This window comes from Cnephaeus nilssonii, assembly GCF_951640355.1.
Source record: "Cnephaeus nilssonii genome assembly, chromosome: 3".
Taxonomy (NCBI): domain Eukaryota; kingdom Metazoa; phylum Chordata; class Mammalia; order Chiroptera; family Vespertilionidae; genus Cnephaeus; species Cnephaeus nilssonii.
The window spans coordinates 108,843,681-108,850,271 of NC_137074.1; the positions used below are offsets into that span (position 1 = coordinate 108,843,681).

Below are 6,591 nucleotides of genomic sequence, written 5' to 3' on the forward strand. Positions count from 1 at the left end.
TTTATCTTCTACAATTGAAACTTTGTAGCCTTGAGCGGAGGCCATGGCCAGGCAGGGCCAGCCAGGGCGGGCGGAAAGCTTGGCTTCCTCCATTGCCAGGGGCAACCCAAGCCTCCGGCTGGCTCCATCTCCATGGCTGCCACCATTTTTATTGGGATTTATTTATCTTCTATAATTGAAACTTTGTAGCCTTAAGCAGAGGCCCGGGCAGGCCAGGGCAGGTGGAAAGCTTGGCTTCCTCCATTGCCGAGGGCAACCCAAGCCTCCTGCTCTCTCCAGCTCTGTGGCTGCCGCCATATTTGTTGGGTTAATTTGAATACTCACTCCTGATTGGCTGGTGGACATGGCTTGTGCGCGTAGTGGAGGTACGATCAATTTGCAAGTTTCTCTTTTATTAGATAGGACTAGGGGCCCAGTGCACACACAGGGACGGGTCTCAGCCCATTCTCCATGCCCCTGCCTGGCCCCTTCCACTGTAGCCCCAGGTCCTGTCTGCCAGCAGCCCCACTCCTGCCACTGCTGCTCCCACGCACTGACGGCGCAGGCCCCACTCACACCTGCTCACCACACGGAGCTATTGGGGCCAGTGCCAGCAGCAGGTGCAAGTGGGGCCAGCACTGTCAGAAAGTACGAGCAGCAGCTGCTGCCCTGATTGCTCCTCAGGAGCAGGGAGAGGTGGAGAAGCCCTCAGGGGCAATCAGAGCCAGAAGCCACTGCTCATACCCGCTGATGGCGCCGAGTGATCGGGACCAGCACCAGGAACCAACAACAAGTGTGAGCAGGGGCTCCAGCGCTGGCTGCGGGAGTGAGCAGGGCTGGTGCTGGCAGCAGGTGCAAGCACTGGGTGGGACCGCCGCGCACAAGAGCAAAGAATCTTTAGTAACCACCAGAGGCTCGCCCCAATGACAGTGACTAGTGCCCCGCCTTGGTCTGGTGTCCCCACTCACCAGCTCTACCATCCCGCCGTGGCCAACGCCCGCCATGTTCCGCACATGCCCCCTGATGGTCAGCACATATCATAGCAACCGGTTGTTCAGTTTTTCAGTTGTTCCACTGTTCAGTCTATTTGCATATTAGCCTTTTTTATTATACTAGAGGCCGGGTGCATGAAATTCATGCATGGTGGGGGGTCTTCCAGACCAGCCTGCACCCTCTCCAATCCAGGACATCCCTCTCACAATCCTGGACTACTGGCTCCTAATCACTCACTTTCCTGCCTGCATGGTCGTCCCTAACTGCCCCCTGCTGCCGGCCTGATCACCCCTCATTGCCTCTGTGTGCTGGTCTGATCGCCCCTATCTGCCCTCCCGACTGGCCTGGTCACTCCTAACTGCCCTCCCCACCAGCCTGGTCACCCCTTACTGCCCCCCCTGTGGGGTCCAGGTTGCCATCGGGGACCGGACAGGCATGGCGGACAGTGCCTGACGCCAGCCGCGAGGTCCAGGCAGCCATTGGTAACTGGGCAGGCCTGGGGGGCAGCGCCTGACCCCGCCCGTGGGGTCCAGACCACCATCTGGGTGCGGGCAGGCATGGCAGGCAGTGCCTGACGCCACCTACGGGGTCCAGGTGGCCATCGGGGTGCAGGCAGGCATAGTGGGCAGCGCCTGTCGCCACCTGCGGGGTCCAGGTCGCCATCGGGGACCGGATAGGCATGGTGAACAGTGCCTGACGCCGCCCGCGGGGTCCAGCCAGCCATCAGGGTCAGGCAGGCATGGCAGGCAGCGCCTGACGCCACCTGCGGGGTCTAGGTAACCGTCGGGGAGCAGACAGGCATGGCAGGCAGCGCCTGATGCCACCTGTGGGGTCCAGGCAGCCATCGGGGTCTGGCAGGCATGGCAGGCAGTGCCTGACGCCACCTGCAGGATCCAGGCCTCCATCAGGGTGCGGGCAGGCCTGGTGGGCAGTGCCTGTCACCACCTGAGGGGTTCAGGTCGCCATCGGGGACAGGACAGGCTGGGCAGACAGTGCCTGACACTGTCCGCGGGGTCGAGGCAGCCATCAGGGTCAGGCAGGCATGGCGGCAAGCATCTAACGCCACCTGCGGGGTCTGGGTCACCATCGGGGTGTGGGTAGGCCGTGTGGGAAGCCACTGACGCTGCCTGCGGGGTCCAGGCAGCCATCTGGGTCTGAGCAGGCCAGGCGGGCTGAGCCTGACGCTTCCCGCTGGGTCGAGCCACCATCAGTGACCCAGGTAGGTGGGGGTGGCCAGGGTCTCTGGGATCATTGTCTGCCCCGGACCTCCTGTGGACACAGTTGGAGCAGGCCGGGGTTGAACATTTTAATGAAAATGGGATGCCTGTGCACCAGCCCACTGCGCTCAGTCCCTGGCGAGGAGAGGGCAGTGGGCAGTTAGCAGGCACCAGGGCTTGGAATGGACTGGGAGCAACCTGCAGGCATGCTACCAGGAAGAGGTGCTGAACCATGATGATGCAGAGGGCTGGCTGATAGAGGTGGGGAAAGGTGCAAATGAGGCAGCTCTTGCTGGCGCTGAGCTTGAAAAGCGCATCAACAGCCTGATGGACTAAATCGCCCTTCTGAAGAAGGTGCATGAAAAGGAGATCGCTGAGCTGCAGGTGCAGATCCAGTAAGCTCAGATCTCCGTGGAGATGGACATGTTCTCCAAGTCCGACCTCTCTACAGCCCTCAAGGACATCGTGCCCAGTAGGAGAAGCTGGCTGCCAAGGACATTCAGAATGCAGAAGAATGGTACAAGAGCTGCTCACCATGCTGACCAAGAGCACTGCCAAGAACACCTATGTGGTATGCGCCGCCAAGGACGAGGTGTCTGAAAACTGCTGCCCGCTCAAGGCCAAGACCCTGGAGATCAAAGCATGCTGGGGCATGAAGGAAGCTCTGGGAAAGCAGCTGCAAGAGCTGGAGAATAAACAGAACTCTGACGTTAGTGCTCTGCAGGACACAATCAACAAATTAGAAAATTAGTTGAGAACTACAGAGAGTGAAATGGCATGATATTTAAAAGAATACCAGGACCGCCTCAATGTGGCTTTGGACATTGACATTGCAGCTCACAGGAAACTCTTGGAAGGTGAGGAGACCCAGCTCAGTTTCACCGGCGTGGGAAGCATAGCCAGTGGCTACACCCAGAGTTCCCAGATCTTTGGTCGATCTGCCTAAGGTGGTTTACAGACTAGCTCCTACTTGATGTCCGCTCGCTCCTTCCCTTCTTAATACACGAGCAACGTCCAGGAGGACAGATTGAGGTGGAGGAGACCATTAGGAAGCTAAGGATGAACCCCTCTCTGAAGGAGAAGCTGAAGAGGAGGAGAATGAGAAGGAAGTGACTGATGAAGAGGAAGGAGAGGAAGAGGAAGAAGGTGCCAAGGAAGAATTTGAGGATGCAAAGGAGGAAGAAGGAGGTGAAGGTGAAGGAGAAGATGCCCAAGAAGCTGAGGACGAGAAGAAAGATGAAGGTGCTGGGGAGGAGCAAGCAACCAAGAAAAGATTGAGCCCCCCTTTCCTTAATTATTTCAGGAATAATCCTCCCAAAACCAGGTCAACCCCGTCACCAACCAAGCAGTTGAGTTCCCAACACTATATGAATTAAGAAGTCAATATATATAACATTTTGAGGTGACTCAGGTTGGACATTAAATGTTATGCTATGACTTTTCTCCTTATGCAGAGTATCTGTTTGCTTGCAGAGTGGCTTCCTGGCTTGCTGCCAGCCTGTGCATGGTATATGCTTATGAGTTCAGGATCTATGACAATGTGGATAATTCAGATGTTTACAATAAAAACACATGAATACATGAATTCACTGATGTTAATGTTAAACTTCATGGAAAAAATAGTCTTTTGAATCTTTGGTGGTTAGAAATTAAAGATCTCAAATCATGTGCAATAAACAGTAAGTAAAGTTACACTGAATGACAAAAAAAAAAATACATTAGAGGCCAGGAAACGTTCAAAGAACTGGGGAACCATTCCCAAATCGGGAAGGGAAGTCACAGGGTGTATATTATTGCTATGAATACAGTATTTTCTACTACTTACAACATATACAATGTAATGTATTAGATGCCTTCCTATTGCATGAAGTATGTATTCTCAGAGTAATACTGGTACATATGTTATAGTTATGGCAGTATGTCATATCCTATCTATATTAATAAAAGGGTAATACGCTAATGAGACCTTCCAGAAGTCCTTCCAGACAAAGCCATGGTGGCGGGGCCGAGAGAGAGGCAGTTAGGGGTGATCAGGCCAGGAGGGGAAGGCAGTTGGGGATGATCAGGCCAGGAGGGGAGGGCAGTTGGGGGCGAGCAAGCTGGCAGATGGGACCAGTTGGGGGTGAGCAGGCCGGCAGGGGGGTGCAGTTGGGGGCAATCAGGCCAGCATGCAGAGTGGTTAGTGGTGATCAAGCAGGCAGGCAGGTGAGTAGTTAGGAGCCAGCAGTCCTGGATTGCGAGGGGGTTGTCCAACTGTCAGTTTAGGCCCGATCCCACAGGGGTCTCAGATTGGAGAGGATGCAGGCCAGGCTGCGAGACACGCCCCCATCCCCATGCATGAATTTCGTGCACTGGGCAACTAGTTGTAAATAATGTTGCAATGAACATAGGGATGTATATGTCTTTTTGGTTTAGTATTTTGGGTTTCTCCTGTAAATATCCAAAGGATCGCTGGGTCCTTCATTGTATCTTGATATATAGTCTTTGTTTTAAAGTATATTTTTTCTGGTGTAAGTATTGCTACCCCAGATTATTTTTGGTTTGTTTCCATTTTCATTAAATATATTTTTCTATCCCTTTACTTTCAGTGTGTGAGTCTTTTGATTTGAAATGAGTCTCTTGAAGACAGCATATGTAAGGGTCTTATTTCCTTATCCATTAAGTCTCCATATGTATTTTGATTGGAGCATTTAATCCATTTATGTTTAAAGTAATTGTTGAGTCCACTCAGTCCTCCAGTGGCAGCACCTGGCAGGAAATGGAAGTGAGGGAAAAGCAAGGAGAGGTTGTTCCTGCTTCCTTTGTAATGTTTGCTTTTGCCCAGCCTAGTCGGGTGGTGGGGTGACCCTACACATGGGGCTCCCAGTGAGGAGTTCGCTGACATTGTAATGACTCTGAGTGACATTGGGACAGACCCTAGAGTTTAAGATGTGGGTCCCATTCACAGAGCTTTCTCCATGGCTGAGGCTGGCAGCCTTTTCCAGTGCTGGTTGCTTTTGCATTTAGAGGTGAGGAGCGGCGAGATGGAAGGACATTCCAGCAAGGAGCCACCGTGGTTTGTCTGACTTCCAGCAGAAGCTGGTACCCAGTGAGGGTTTCAGATAATTGCCTCAGGGATGTCCAAGAGCCGCTTGGAGTCCGGGTGTTACATATGCAGTCCCAGACTGGCTGAGACCATGGTGCAGTTCTTGCTAAAAGGAGAAGATGGTTACAACCTAATCCTGGAATTCAATCCAGGCCCTGGAATCCTGATTCAAGCATTACTCAAAGAGGTGCCAGAGTGATTGCTGTTGAAAGTGATTGCTTTTATTCCACATTAAAGTCCCTAGGGGGAAAGCTAGGAAGAAAACTACACATTATCCACTGTGTCTTCTTTAAACTGGGTCCTAGAAGTTTTGGAGTAGTAAAACCTGTTACGAATCCAAGTTGCTTTTCTGCAATTTAAGAATATAAACACTTCTGTGGTCAGAAGGTATCCCTTTAAAAGTCGTTGGAATCTTCCCAACTAAAAATGAGAAAATGTGATTTGGAAACTTTTACATGACATATATTCCTGTACTTCTGTATATACATAATGGGTGAGTAGAACTAAATTTATTTGTTAATGAGATGGAATCCAAACCTGTACTACGCATTAAGTGTGCCCTGGAAAGTAGCTTTTGAGATTAAGCTTCTGTATACAGAACCTTGGTCATCATTTGACATATGCAGCCAAAGTGGGCAACTGGAAAAGCCAGAGTGAAGGGAATCATTACAATAACAAATACAACAAAACCTGTGTTTTATTCAATTGACTCCTCATAAAATTTTATTTTCACTTTTAACACCTATTATGATGTATTTTTTCACATGATAAAGCAGTGTTTTTGAAGCGCCATGGCAAGCTAATAGACTTAAATTCATTGAGTCCAATTGATGCAATGGATATGTTGAAGAAACTAAAACAAGATAAAACAACAAAAATAACAGATATGTATCCTCCAGACTTTAAACTATAGAATGTTCCCAAAATCATACCTATAAGTGGCTATATGATGACTTCATGGAAGATGTAGTCATATAGGGAACTGGACTGCCAAGACAGTAGCTGGAATCATTTATTTTATTTGGAAATTATAAAAAAATTAAAAAGAGCTAAGTTTTTAAAGTTCACATCCTTTCAACAGAAGGTAACTGTTCTTATTTTGCACAAACAAGGCAGTTCATTAATTCTGAAGTTGATACCATTAGTACATTGGATAAAACTATGGCTGCCATTTTATTTACAACTGAATAAAATGAAAACTTCACTTAATTGTGGATTTGATAGCTTAGATTTATTTTTTTTAATTCCTATCTACTGTCAATATACTTGTAGTTGTATGGAATTACCAGATGAACTTTACTTTTAAAAATTCTTTTA

At 49.7% G+C, this 6,591-nt stretch overlaps 1 pseudogene across 1 annotated transcript; it reads left to right on the forward strand.

The window, feature by feature from the left end:
- The first annotated feature begins 2,703 nt into the window (after window positions 1-2,703).
- LOC307096785 (dimethyladenosine transferase 2, mitochondrial-like) lies at window positions 2,704-6,252 on the forward strand (annotated as a pseudogene). Its single transcript has 2 exons — window positions 2,704-2,902; window positions 5,706-6,252. The product of its transcript is annotated as a dimethyladenosine transferase 2, mitochondrial-like (transcript).
- Window positions 6,253-6,591: the final 339 nt, after the last annotated feature.